The sequence below is a fragment of the Carya illinoinensis genome, chromosome 15, assembly GCF_018687715.1.
Source record: "Carya illinoinensis cultivar Pawnee chromosome 15, C.illinoinensisPawnee_v1, whole genome shotgun sequence".
Lineage (NCBI taxonomy): Eukaryota > Viridiplantae > Streptophyta > Magnoliopsida > Fagales > Juglandaceae > Carya > Carya illinoinensis.
The window spans coordinates 33,557,185-33,571,987 of NC_056766.1; the positions used below are offsets into that span (position 1 = coordinate 33,557,185).

General features: G+C 32.2%; 1 long non-coding RNA gene across 3 annotated transcripts in view; it reads left to right on the forward strand.

The window, feature by feature from the left end:
• The first annotated feature begins 3,057 nt into the window (after positions 1–3,057).
• The window catches only part of LOC122297453, a 32,491-nt gene continuing 20,745 nt past the window's right edge, over positions 3,058–14,803 (forward strand). For all 3 annotated transcript variants that reach the window (XR_006238783.1, XR_006238785.1, XR_006238784.1), the window contains exons 1-4: positions 3,058–3,156; positions 3,252–3,487; positions 3,626–3,712; positions 9,209–9,378. This is a non-coding gene — a long non-coding RNA (uncharacterized LOC122297453). The remainder of the gene's footprint in view (positions 3,157–3,251; positions 3,488–3,625; positions 3,713–9,208; positions 9,379–14,803) is intronic.

Here is a 14,803-nt window from a genome sequence, read left to right on the forward strand (position 1 = left end):
TATAATTTTAGTAGATGAACGATGAAAAAGCCAGATGCTAAAAAGATGAAGAGAGATAAAGGGAACAGTAGACGTAGTACTAAAATGATCTGAATGGTCGGCTTGACATTTGTCTTCTGCTATAATACTATTCATCATGTACGTACCCTGGAAAACTGAACCGATCGAAACTGGTGCAAGCAAGATCTGAAAAGGTTTGAACGAAGCAGCTAGCACGGCAGGGCAGGCGGAGCAGCCCGATTAACTCAGCAACTGCATGGACAAGTGTCGGCCACATGAAAGACTACTGTATGTCGTTTCTCTTCGTAAAGCAAAATCTGAAAAGGATTGGACTGTCACATTGAGCAAGCTGCTAAACATGATGCACACTGGGGCAAAAAGGTCGTCGACGTGGATGAATTAATTATAAGAGTACTGCTGTTTGGCATCTCTGATTAATTAATTCATCGTCTATTTAATTAATAAATTAGAAAATGCTTCAGAAAAAAAAGACTGATCTGATCATAATTTTGACTCATAAAAATGATCATCGATCTTTAGGTTTTCATTGTATCTAAAATCCAAAACTTTGCAATAATATATATATTAATAATCTTGCTGACCTGACACGAGAATGCTATAAAGCATTAAGAGTTATAAGTTTGAATTGTGTTATATATAATTATTTTTATATATTTTATTAATATAATTAGTTATAGTTATTTTATACTATAAAAAAATGATGTAATTAACATTAATAAAATATATAAAAAATATGTAAAAGTGACTGTAACTTTTATAAAAGATTAGAAATCTATATCTTTTTTTAAACCCAAATGTAGTTGGGTGGTGCAACTCCCACCGTTCGGAGCTCCCGCTTATGTTTTTTTGAGATTTTTTTTATATTTTTTTACATATTTTTTCAACATATTTAAATATTTTTAAAAAATTAAAAAAATTCACAATAATATTAAAAAATACTTATTTAATAATTAAGTAAAAACCAATAATAATAATAGAAAAATTAAAGCGGTAGAAACTAGCAATAAAAATATTGGTAAGAGTAGCATTTTCCAATATAATTTGGTTGAAAACATGATTCCTAAAAGTTCAAAGATCATGCAATCAGCTCTAACATGCATTATTCTCTACACGACCTACAGAAGCTCGTTAATGTCTAGAGCAGTTCAGTTCCTCAGTGATTCATGCAACTCAAAGAGGTACATGTGTATATGTACAGTAAAATCAGCGCTTTTGTGGCGAACCTTTTGTAGATCTAATGTTACACAGAAGTTCGTGAAAAGTTTATGATTTCCTTCATGAAAGGTTTCGGATCTCTTGCACAGTAAACCACAGAAAAGTTTATCATTTGACTGTTTTTCACCCTTTTTATTTATTTATTTATTTGGATCATCCTGCATTTGCGGCCTCTCTTTTGCCATTATTATATATATATATAATATATCTATATTAATTTATATGATTTGTGTTAAAAAAAAAAAACCTTATTTTACCGATAATTTGGCAAACTCTTCCCCTCATTTCTTATCTTTTTTATTTTAATTTCCTTTTGGGAGTGATTAATTATAATATTACTGGCCTTACACGTTGGAAATGGGATAGAATCATTGGCATTGACTTCATCAAAATATTCATCTTCAAAATTTAGATAAAAGTACATATTTTTCATAAATTCAAAACCATTGGAACCATAACTCCATATTGGATTAGTCAAAATAATAATATAATATTATTTTTTTAATAATAATATTTTTATTTTATTTTTACATTTTACAACTACACTAACAATATATTAATTAATAATTTAATTTTTACTTAAATTATTATTTTTCAACTATTTTTTTTCTCAATCTAATTATCCAACAAACAGTACAAACACAGGAAAATCACAGAAAAAATAAAGGTCATCTGGGTTAGTGACTAGCCATGAACAAGGAAACCCAAAAAAATAAACAGAATAGAAAAAGGAGGGAAAGAGAAAGTCAGTTGATGAGATTTAATGGAATAACAAATGAATTTGGTCAGTGAATAGTAACTGTCAAATATGCATCTTTAAAATTTTGTATAGTTATGAATAGTATTTATTTAAATTTAAAAAAGTATAATTCACTTTTCAAATATTATTTTACTATTTTTTCTCTCTCATACCCATTAAAATCAATTTTGTGAAATTTGTATTAAGATGATTTTAATATATTAAATTTATATTAAGTTGATCGATGATACAAAGTGTTTTATATATATATATATATATATATTAATATTTATTGATAAAAGTGATCATTTTGATATATAAAATTAATAATATTTAGATATATGGAATTAGTATTTTTGAGCACATTGTGCTAATTATAAAATATATAAAAATAACAATTTAAAAAAACAAAAAATAATAATATTTTATTATTAGTTGTTTTAAATATGCATAATTTAACGTGGAAGTTTTTTATTATATGTAAAATCAATTTTTAAAAGATGAAATTTGAAGATGTATATAGAAAAACTAATGTTAGTGCTCTTAGTTATATTTTAGAATTTGATAGAAGTCAATGTCAATCCTCTTGTACGATTAATGTGGTTTGAATCTTCCTACAGAAGAGGATGAAACTACGTACAGGAAATACCTTATGTTTATTTTGAGGATCAATGCAAAGAAACGGAGGACTAAGTATTACCATCATTGTCAATATTATATAAATACTAATAGATTATGTTATATCTGGGCAAGTTCATGGCTCAATCTTTAGACACAAACACAATCCTTCGGATAGAGAGATTACGCTGCAGCAGCCTGCTGGCCTGACCGGGATACGTACGTCCTATGGAAAAAGGTCGTGATCTATTTCCCTTCCACCAATAGCCAGCACCTTTCCGTACAAAACACACAAAAAGCTCACACTTTCCAAGGTAACTACCATTGCTGAACCCTTGTAGAGCCCCCATAACTTCATCTCTTCGAATCTGACACTCATGTTACTGTTCCATCTTTCGTACGTACTTCATCACTATGCCCGTGTTATGGCTTTTTTTTCATATTTTTTTATCTGGGGGAAGTGCCAATTACTTGCCCTTTTTTATCTTTCTCTCCATAAAATAAAACCCTAGCCAGCTCATTTAGCAGCAGGAGGAGGAGTGCAGTGGATCCTGGAACTGCTAGTCCGTATCGATTATTTATTGCAGTATCTTCCTTTTTCTAGATTTGTCTCTCTCACATTCCGTTAATCTCGTCGTCTTTTTGGCTTCTTTTTCAGAATTTAAATGATTTCCATGGATCAAGCTACTCGTTCTAAATCATTACTGTTACTTTTCTTTCACTTACCATTTTCCCTATCACACAACTAATTCTGAGAGGGAGAAGAAAAAGAAACATTAGATGCCGATGGCATAAACTTTCTGCATTTGGAGAGACCTTCCTTTGAAGCAAATGTGCAGAGAAAGAAAGGTGCCTGTGTTGAAAAGTGCAGAGAAAAAGTTGCTGAATTCTAAGGTAAGATCATATATATTTTGCAGATTCAAATGCCACTCCCTCTCTCTCTCTCTCTCTCTCTCTCTCTCTCTCTCTATAGGGCTAGTGCTCTACAGATGACATCAATTTTTCTTCTCTTTTTCATTGTGATGAACGAAGATTATTTTTAAGCACAGACTGCAATGGCTGGACAAGAAGAACATGATCTTCTAAGCAAAACGAAGCCAAAATTTGATTATATCCCAGGTAAAATACAAGGTCCATGCTTCTTTTTATTGCTGTTAGAAGTTTACCTTGGTTCTTTTCTCTTTTTTCTTCTTTTTGAGGGTTTTTTTCCCCTGAGTTTTCATGTATTACTCGTGTCGCCATTTGAGAGAATGGAGGCTGGCCGCTTAGTTTGTTGTGGGAAAGGATACTCTTTAGGTAGAGTAGTGGTAGTACCGATGCAGTTCTACAACTACCATGGATGATCCTTCTCCTAATTCTCAGTACTCCCAATTTCCTTTTTTTCATTTTTTGTGAAAAACAACCTCAAAATTCGCTGCTGGTTTGTGCGGAGTACAAATTATAGGACGTTTGCAGTAATCCTAGCATGGATATAGCTGTTCGTACGTCACCCCTCGAGTATTGGGAAAATCTTGTCTCCACTTGCTCTTTTTTTCCGTAATTATTGGAAATAAAACAATCTGATAATGATGATCACGTCGATTGATCTGATCTTCGATACCTCCCAGTACTCCTCACCCTCTGTACCACCACTGCCACCTGCATGCATATGCTGCTGAGATCTCTCTCTCTCTCTCCCCAAAAGGAGGAATAGTCATATATCATTGCCCTCATACCAATTATGGTAATATCCCCATTCTGGATTAAGATTTGCATATATTTTCTGAATAGATACTCACGAATCTATGTATGTGTAAGCATGCATGATAGGTTCAGCTTCACTGTACAAATTAATTAATGCCCCTTAATTCAAACTAGGGGATGTTTGGATGTAAAATGTTGGGAAGTTTTTGTGAACATTTTATAGCTAGGTTTTTTTTTTTTTTTTTAATGAGCTTATAGCTAGGTTTTAACTTAAATGTGGGTGTCACCTTAAAAATATATGTATATAAATAATGGATTTAATGTTCTTTGTAAAAAAAATTAAATTAGTTTTTATTTACATGAAAATGATATATTTTAATGAAGAGACGAAATATATTAAAATGGGAAGTTTTATATGTTTAAAAAGAAAATGTTGAGAATATATTACTGTAGATATATAGAAAACTACTTTATTGTGATCTGTTGTGGATGACTTTCTTATGCCATATCTCATAGAAGTGACTAGCTTGTCTTTGTGTCCTGAAAAATAGTATATTCACGTTCACTAGCCAAACCCTTTTTTTAACCTAAAAAAAAAAATCAAACTTTTTAGGTTGTGTTTAGGTTTAGGTATAGGTAGTGAGGTGATCTCAGATATTCTGTGAATAGTAATAAAAAAAATGGTAATAAAATATTAAATAGTTTTAAAATATAATAAAAAAATATGTAAAAAGTAATAATAAAATAATGAATAGTAGTGGAGTTTTCTCAAAATGCTCTAGTACTCAAATTAGCCCTAATCTTCCGCCCCCCTTAGTATAATCTTAAAAAAAACATTATTAAAAAATTTTGTTTTTTGTTTGATCTCTTACTTATATATATATTGTTCTCAGTCTCCAAGAAATTTAACATATATAACTACTTCATTGGCTGCCCAAAAATCTTTAATATTCACACATAATGTCGATGCACATAGTATATATATATCCCACTATTCATGATGGTGCCAAGAACAAACAACACAGATTATCCTTATGTACAGTTCTAAATTAACTTAGTCATGTACAAAGTCATGCATATATATATATATATATGTATGTATGAGAAAATGAATTTAATATAAAGATTCAAGCCTGACCTTTTGAGAGATAGAAGAAAATCTGGAGTGATGGACATAATAGAAAAAACAGAAACATTGAAACAGCCTATCTAACTAATTACCGTCCCCTAGCACCTCAGCTTGTACAATTTGTAATTGTATGTGTCACAACCTAGGCACGTGTAGTAAGATGAAAGCAAAGCTAAGTTAGCCAGCTGAAATCAATGTAGGTGATTTGGGTGTGTGTCTGTAAGCCAAGTCAACTTGAAAGGACAGCCTCTTGTGCGTGTACGTATCATGTAGACAGCAAGCATGAATTAGTACAAAGCACAGTGAAATGTAAGTTCATAAATTAATATAAGGACTTAGGGCTATTTGAGAACACAACTCTTCTCAGATATTCTAGTAAGATTACTTCATTACTATTCATAATTAAAATTATTTCACTACTATTCAAAAATTATTTTACTACTATTCACAAATCATCTGAGATATTTTTGTATAAATTTATATTATATTTATAGCGAGCGAGAGAGAGAGACACATAATTGAACTAATGCAAATTTGCAGACACTGAGTAGTCTGTCAAGTTCTATTACGAAGTCTATATTAGATAGTTAAATATATATCTTTCCATCATCTTAAGTTTTTAGAATAAGTGGTAATTTCACATATGATATCAGAGCACGGATCTTAAGTTAGAACTCTGACTTTAGTAATTAAATATTCCACAAGATGAAACCACTTATTGAGAGGGAGATTAGCCACACATGAGAGTGTTATATAAGGATATAAATAATTAAATCCACATTTTCTACTCAATTTAAAACTTTAGGATAAATGATGATTTCACATTTACAATTAAAAGGTACTTGAATACCACTTTCACTTTGTCCAATTCATCTACCTTCCTATCATGCAAGCATGCAAACATATATATAATGCTAGAAAATAACAAGTTGAAGTGAAAGAAAATGTATAAATTAAAAAATTTAATCTCGACATAATAATCTGCTGTATATAGCCATCCTTCTAATGTTCATCTTCCAATCTTTGGACATAAATAATGACTATAAAAGTTAAAGAATAATGTTAGATACAAGTATCAAATAAACAAGTTCTATACATAGACTGCACGGAACTAATTTTCATATATGGTGGGATCCATTTTTTTACAAAACGACTGCACGAGACTTGTCTATTTTAAACTTTTTCAAATCATTACTCAAAGTTAAAATACTAGAACCTAAGCCAGGCGTATAGAAGCACTCATCAGTAGCCCTAGGTATGGCACGTCTCAGGACTAGTCTCGAATTTCTAAGGCAATAATACTATATATATTAAAATATTATATACGGAGGAGCAAATTAAAAGTACTACTAAGCTATTTAAATCCACATGCATGATGATCATCATGCAATATTCACCTAGTGTTAGATCAGATCACTCTTAAGCAACTTATACATATATATATATATATATATATATATATATATATATATATTCTCGTTCCATGTAGTACTCAAGTACTGTTATATTTCATAAAATATACATAGAAAAAACGAAAGAGAAAAATATTTAGATTTCTATTAGAATTCCAACGAATTCAGTAATTATTTTTGACAGTTTTGCTTGTTAGTATTGGAATTTTTTTACTTGTGATATATTGTAATTACTATAAATGATTATGCATGTTGAGTACTTTCAATTTTATATTTTATTTCTGAACATTAAATATTGCTAGATTGCAGTTGTTTTGGGTTAATCTAGCTAGGGTATAAATTAATGGTTGTGTTGAGTTTCAATTGCACCTTCCCTCTTTTTGTGGATTGGTCCAAGAACTCAAAAGTTTATATATATATATATATAGAGAGAGAGAGAGAGAGAGAGAGAGAGAGAGAGAGAGAGAGTAGTGCTATATGCAATTTTTCTACTGAGAAAAAATGATTATTTTCATGTGAATTTTAAATTTATCCACTTTTTTTTTTTTTTTAAAGTGCATATAGAGATTGCACATACACTCTAAGACTATACAAATCATTTTCCTATTATATATAATGAATGCAATTTTATTTTACAACAATTCCCTTTCCTTTTTATATTTTTGTGAACAGAATTAAAGAACGCAAATGGGCCCCCAACTGAAAATTTAGGTTTCTTTTTGTAGCGAATGGAAAGCTGAACATGCAATATTAATGTTTTCCCAATGTAAAATGTCAGCTTCGAATGTGGGTATGTAGGACATGTTCTTTAGTACTGGGCCTACCTCTATAAAGTTAAACCATTATATATAGTCATTGATTAACAGTAAAAGTAGTATAGGGGGAAAGCCCATATATCTGGTTCAGATACTGTCTTTAAACCAACAAATTATATAGACATGATGGGATGGGCTCAAAGCAAAAATCATCGTGTAGATATGATGGTCCTGACCCTCCTCATAAACAATGGGAATTGGGTTAGAATGGGGCCATTCACATACATAATTTAATTAGTGAAAAATTTTATTAGTAAGTCAGTGTATAAAGTACATCTTTCGCGTCGACATGGAAAGACTTAATTTGTAAGAGAATTTGTCAAGACACGAAAAATGACTTTACACACCGGCTTACATGAATGATGGGTCCTGACCCTCACACCCAGATGGTTGGAATGGGGCTAGGATAACTATTAGTTTAAGGCACAGATGGTGTGCGTGCGGGGTGGAAGAGGCCAGAGAACTCGTCTCCATTGTGTGCCCAGTCGGCTGCAGAGATGGCCGGGTGGAGGGAGGGGTTAATCCTCCCCACCATGCCATCATTTTCATTAATTTTGTGCTTTTTTTCTCATTTATTTTTTAATATTTTCTTTTGATCTTTTAAGTACTATTTGATTCCTGGTATGGAATATTTGTGTAATTCAGGGATTTAAAAAAAAAAAAACCATGGATTATTTTTATATATTAATTAGGCATTTCTTTCACTAATTTTGAAGTGAGAGCAGGTAATTTGACTTAATCTGCATGGATCATAAGATTTACAAGCTTGATAAGAATGTTTTAAATATACTTTCCTAAGAAAAAAAATGTTTTAAAAATTCTGAAATCTATCTATAAGCCTTACTTTTTACATGTACACCCAGCACATCGATGATGTGGAAGCTTTCTACATCAATTATGCTAAAAAATTATTAATTTCTTGGTTTTTCTAAATTATATTAGGTCCCACTACAAGTGGCTTGTTATGTATGACAAAACTCTTTAAATATTTCATATTTTTATTGAAAATTATAGTGTAAGAGAAAAGGGTCTTTATCAAAAAAATTATCATGTTTAATTAGTTTTTCTCAATCTAGTAGACAATATAAATTATAACAAAAATTATATACACAGTCATTTTTACGTATTCCTTGTACACTCCATTAATGTGATTGGTGTATCACTTTTTTTATATAAAATAACTGTTTTAACGAATCACATCAGTATAGTATATAAAAAGTACGCAATAATTACTGCTTACTAACACTACTCAATTTGGTATGCATACTTCAAGCTTGGGTGGTTTGTAATGCATGCATGATAGTATCACATATTTAACCTCTTATTTTTATAATGAAAATTATATTTCTAAGTGATCTGCATGTAACACTACTCAACATATTGTTAATGCGAAAGTCTTCCACGTCAGTTAGCATAAAAAAGAATTAATCTTTTTAATTAATTACTTCTTCTAATTATAACATAATCCTAAACAAATAGTAGTATTCATATATCAATACAGTATTGACTTATACATAGCAAAACTCTTGTATTATTGTCAATGACATTTCATTAATTAATTTTGATTTCGGGACAGCATGTCATTCTAGCAAAGGTCCTTTGATCGTCAATATGCATATAGATGAGCCACTTCATTGGCTGATATGGTTTCTTGGTCGCCCGAAGTAAATTGAGTTGGACGATCGATGTATATGCATGCATGAATTTGTAGCCAATGCATGCATGAAGATATTCTGCGTGATCAAGGTACCTCTCCATATTAATTTCTTGTCTAGCTTTTTTTTATAATTTGGACGGTATAGATCTCAAAAATCTGAAAAACGAATTATCTCACAATTAAATCGAGAATTAGTTGCTAATTATTCATTAGAAAGATCATCTTTAGATGTCGTTTTGTAATCATTCACATGATATATCATCGCTTATTGTCAACAGCTTCATATAAAAATAATAATAATAATAACGATAAAAAACACATTATATATAAATTGTTGAGAAAGTAGTAAAACCGTTTGAAAAACTCTTATAATTAAATATAAAACTTTGGGCATGCAGCCTAGCTACTTAGGAATTAAAAACAAATGTACCATGAGACGATTTACTAATTGCAGGTATAAGTCCAATATTTAGATAACTTTTGCACCTTAAATCCTTAATGCCCTTGTACAAATAAAAGACATATGTTTTCCCTGTCCTGTCCACAATAGTAGTAGTTAGGACTTATAACTCGGATACGTTTGAATGCTGAAATGATTTTAGATAATCTGTTAATAATAGTGAAAAAGTAATAAATAGTTTATGAAAGTAATGAACTGTTTGTGAATAGTTGTGAAGTAGTCTCACTTACCACACACAGCCTTAGGAGATGTTTAGAGAATGAGATGATATAAGAAGTATGTAAATAGTAATGAAGTGTGAAATGGTTTGAATTAAAATGTTTTATTGGGTTTTGGGAAATGAGAGATAAGAATTTAAATAAAAATATTATCAAGTTAAAATATTATTAGAATATAATTTTTAGTATTATTTATTGTTTTAAAATTTGAAAAAATTGTATTATTTTTTGTATTTTATTTGAAAGTTTGGGAAAGTTGTAATGATTTGATAATGCTTATATGAAAAAGTTTATAATTAAAATTGAAAAATATTTGTATTTGAGTGATATTTGAGAATGAAATTGTGAAAAATTTTGAGATGAAGATGCTTTCCATTCCCAAACACGCACTTAATTAATTATCTTCAAACATATAAAATTCTTCACCAAAACTTTTGGAGGGACTTTGATTGTATTTCATGTATTGCTTTCATGCTTGATTGAAGATTTGATTGCTGAAACATGGAAATCATGATTAATTAGTACGTACATGGTAATTAAGAGTGACAAAATTGGCATGGACTCGATATTGGTATATTATTAGATCAGGTTTTGGCCACCAATTTTGAATATTAGGTTTAGAAAAAGAATAAGGAAATGGCTGCTTCCATTGAAAGAGCTGAACTTTCGAGTTTTCAAGCAACAAAAAAATATTTTGAGAGAATAATTTGTTTGACTATATATATATATATATATATATTCTGATATTCAACTTACATACATTATAAGGCTCTTATATGGATTAATTTATCAAAAACCCTTACAACGAAAATAACCTTACATATATGCACACATCAAGAAGATGCTCATTATATATATATATATATATATTTGGAAAGAGGATGGTACTCTAAGTTTATTGATCATCTTCATTTGTGGAGGAGGAAAACTTTAGAATAAGATCCAAACCTAATGCAAATTAGGAGGATGCTCCATAATTAGTGGAGATATTTTAATTAATAATTATCTTTTTCTAATTTATTGTTTTCCTAGTTAGATTAGTATTTCCTGATTTTATTATATTTGTAATTGTTATTTCCTAGTTAGATTAGTATTTTCTAGTTTTATTCTATCTGCAATTGTTATTTCCTAGTTAGATTAGTATTCTATTTTGTTGGCTATTTAAGAATCAAGGATGTACAATTGAAGACATTTTTTTGAAATGATTAATGACATTACATGTTTGATCCTGAGATGGGACTAGTCTAATGAGACACCAAAAACCTATTAATTTATTTTCGTGGAGAGATTTTAACTTTATAGAGAGAGATTTTGTGTCTTTCTCTTCTTGGCATCAACGTGAGGTTGAACCAAGAAGTTGGCACCAATTTTGGCATCAAAGTAAGGTTCCTTCCTAAAGGAGCTTAGCACCCCATGCTTGTAACCTATCGTGGTACTTTGTACGTCATCGAAAAAAATCAAAATTTGAACAACCAACACACAGAACAACCCAATTTGCAGCAACAAATCAATCAAATCGCCACAACTTTAGAGCAACTCACTAACCGACTAGATGCCATGGATGAGCTTCAAGCTCGAGAGAAGTTTAGACCTTTCAATCAAAGAGGGCGTGTCCCAATTCGTGTAGAGGTGTTAGACGAAAGTGATAGAGATGTTGATAAAGATTGGGAAGATGAAGAAGACCAGGAGTTTGAGGATCTTCGGCCTCGTATCCGACGCCATAGACAAAATTTTCATTGAGGTCATGGTGGACATAACGCAGAGTATCAACCTCTTGATGAACTGACTAAGACGATAAAAGTTGATGTGCTGGATTTTTATGGAAAATTATAGCCCAACGCTTTTGAAGACTGGTTAACGGCCATTAAGGATTATTTCGATTGGTTTGCTGTATCAAGGGATCAAAAGGTTTGTTATGTTCGGATGAAATTGAAGGGGCAAGCACGAGCATGGTGGGGAAGTGTGGAAGAACAATTACGTCATACCCGACGCCCAGCAATTTCTAACTGGGGGGAGATGAAAGAGCGACTGAAGGAAAAATATTTGCCCATTGATTATGAGCAAATGATGTTCGAAGAGATGTTACAACTCAGGCAAGGGTCATTGAGTGTTGATCAATTTACGGACTGCTTCCACGAGTTGACTGTTCGTAGCAAGATTGTGGAGACTGAACATCAAACTTTAGCTGGATACTGCACCAGATTACATAGCGATCTACGTAAGGAGATGTTGACTACACGTTTAATCAATGCAAAGGAGGCATATCAATTGGCACTATGTATTGAGAAACAAATGGGGGTCTCGGTTGGGAGAAAAATGATATAAACATATCTAAGACCAGAACATGTCACAACACCTTCATTCCAAAGGCCACCATTGCTGAAAAATCAACCTGGGCCGCGATGATTGAAGACCAAAAAGGAAAAGTAAAAGATACCAGCAAAGGGCCACAATGTTATAAATGTAAAGGTTTTGAATGCTATGTTGTTGTGTGTCCTACAAGAGATAAAAAGTTAGCCTTCATATGTGAAAAAGAATTATTAGTAATGGATGTTGTTGAAGAAATGGATGAAGAGAAGACCGATGGGGATAGTCACAATGAAGAACACTTGGGTGCTTCGAATTTACCTAGTTACATGATTCATTGAGTGTTGACCGAAACTAAGAAAGAGTTCCAGGCTAATCTTGAGTAGTTGCGTACCAATATTTTTCACACGCGCATGGAACATAATGGTCGAGTTTTGAACGTCTTTACTGATAATGGCAGCGGTATGAATGTGATTTCTGAAACTGCTGTAGAATGTTTGGGGCTGAAGATTGAGAAGTATCCTACTCCTTATCAGATCAGTTGGTTTAATGAAGACAACTCAGTCCTAGTCAAGCAACGATGTTTGGTTAAATTTTCATTGGGAAAAAAAATATGTGGACGAGGCCTAGTGCGATGTGATCCCTATGATCGTTTGTCACATGCTATTAGGGCGTCCGTGGCTCTATGATCTGTGGGTTTCCTATGATGGGTATGCTAACACTTACTCATTTAATTTTAAAGGTAAGAAATTTGTTTTGAATCCTTTACAAATCTCCAAATTTAAGACAAAAAGGAAGTTGTCCTAGTTTTGACCATATGTCAATTTTCTCGAGTCATACATGATGAAGCTATGGTGCTAATGGTAGTAAGGCATGAAATAAAACAAGATGATGGTTATGTTCCAGCAGAACTCGCCACAATGTTGGAGAAATTTCAAGACATTATGCCGGATGAGATGTCGAAACAACTACCTCTAATGTGGGATGTGCAACATGCTATAGACTTGATCCTCGGATCAACCTTACCTAATTTACCGCACTATTGCATGAGTCCAACAGAGAATGAAGAGCTCAGCCAGCAAATTCAGGAATTGTTAGACAAAGGCTTTATTCAAGAGAATCTTAGCCCCTGCGCTGTTCCGGTTTACTTACGCCCAAAAAGGATGGTAGTTGGAGGATATGCGTGGATAGCCGAGCAATTAACAAGATAATAGTGAAATACCTTTTTTCCATTCCCCGTTTTAATGACATGTTGGATTTGCTAACTAGCTCTTCTATTTTTACTAAGAACGACTTTCGAAGTGGATACTGTCAAATTCGTATTTGGCCCGGCGACGAGTGGAAGACGTCCTTCAAAATGAAAGATGGTTTGTTTGAATGGCTACTCATACCCTTCGGATTAACCAATGCACCAAGCACCTTCATGCGCGTTATGACACAAGCTCTCAAGTCATTCTTGGGTAAATTTGTTGTTGTTTATTTTGATGATATTCTAATCTTTAGCTGAAATTTGTAAGACCATTTAAGCCATGTCGAGCAAGTATTGAAAACTTTGAGAGCTGAACAACTCTATATTAATCGGGGCAAGTGTTATTTTATGAAAAAAAGTGCCAAATTTCTCGATTTTATAATTTCTGATCAATGTGTCAAGGCTGACTCCACAAAGGTGCAAGCTATTTAGAATTGGCCAACGCTTCAGAATTTTTTCAAAGTCAAGAGCTTCCACGATATGGCCACATTATATCGCCAATTTATTTATGGATTTAGCACTATAATGGCCCAAATCACTGAGTGCTTGAAAGTAAAGAATTTGTCATGGAATGCCACAGCTACCAAGGCTTCACCAAAATTAAAGAGAAAATGGGGCAAACACTAGTTCTTAAGTTGCATGATTTCTCTAAAATTTTTGAAGTGATTTGTGATGCCTCACATGTAGGAATTGGGAGTGTATTGAGTCAAGAAGGTCACCACATCGCTTTTTACAGTGAGAAACTTAATGACACTCACTGACGATACTCAGTATATGACATGGAATTCTATGCTTTAATTCAAACATTGGCGACCATATTTGATTCATAGAGAGTTTATCCTTTACACTAATCATGATTCCTTGAAGCATCTAAATTCTCAAAGTAAGCTAAATGCCCGACATGCTCGCTGGATGGACTATTTGCAGCGGTTCGAGTTTGTTATTAGGCATAAGTTGAGGACTGAAAATAAGGTGGTGGATGCCTTAAGCAGGAGACCTCACTTGTTGCATATGTTTTCAGCTAATTTTACAGGATTTGAAAGTCTCAAAATACAGTATGCTAATGATGAGGATTTCAGCAACGTGTGGAGTAATCTATCTACTCATGTGCACATATTTGGTGATGAATATTCTTTGAGAGATGGATATCTATTTTACAGAACACGAATGTGCATTCCTCGTGGGTCTTTTTGCAAGTTCCTAATTATAGAACTCCATGGTCGAGGTTTAGCTGGACATTTTGGATATGATAAAACTTTTGCTATTGTTGTTGATTGATT